We start from the raw sequence: 614 nt of genomic DNA on the forward strand, positions 1-614 counted from the left end.
GACAGGGCGCGCGGGACCCTGCCGGCTCCGTGTCCAGCCGGCAGACGGGAAAGTCCCGACGGGGCGGGGCCTCCCTTCCTGCTGCTGCGCACCCTGCCGCGGTTACAAAAACCAAATGAGGGAGGGGGCGTGGGCCAAAAAACGGAGAAGGGAAAACCGAAAAGTAAAAAGAAACCGAGAAACCCCAAGGGAACCACAGAGAGAACAACAACTCCGAAAAAAAAAAAAAAAAAAAAAAAAAAAAAATACCGCACGCGAACACGCACACCCGACACACACACACACCCCCCCACACACACACCCCTCCACACACTCCCCCCCACCCACACCCCCCAGCCCGCCTCTGCGTGCGCCAGGCTGCCCGCCTGCTCACGGACCACTGTCTCCCTCTTGCTCGCTCGCTTGCGTGCCTGCCTACCGGCCCCCGACGAGCAGCCCGTCTTTTCTTCGCTGACGGGGACCCGCTTGCCGAGCCGGAGGGTGGTCGGGGGGGCGAGGGGTGTGAGGGGGGGCGAGCGCGCAGGCGCAAAGCGATCGATCGATCGCCCTCCGGCCCGGCACTCGTCCCCCCGCCCCCTCGGGAAGGCTTCTGTGGAAAAGAACCACGCGCGCAC

Source organism: Pezoporus flaviventris, unplaced genomic scaffold, assembly GCF_033815535.1.
Source record: "Pezoporus flaviventris isolate CSIRO_AGI_PZ_B2104156 unplaced genomic scaffold, CSIRO_AGI_Pfla_v1 ptg000993l, whole genome shotgun sequence".
Classification (NCBI taxonomy): Eukaryota; Metazoa; Chordata; class Aves; order Psittaciformes; family Psittacidae; genus Pezoporus; species Pezoporus flaviventris.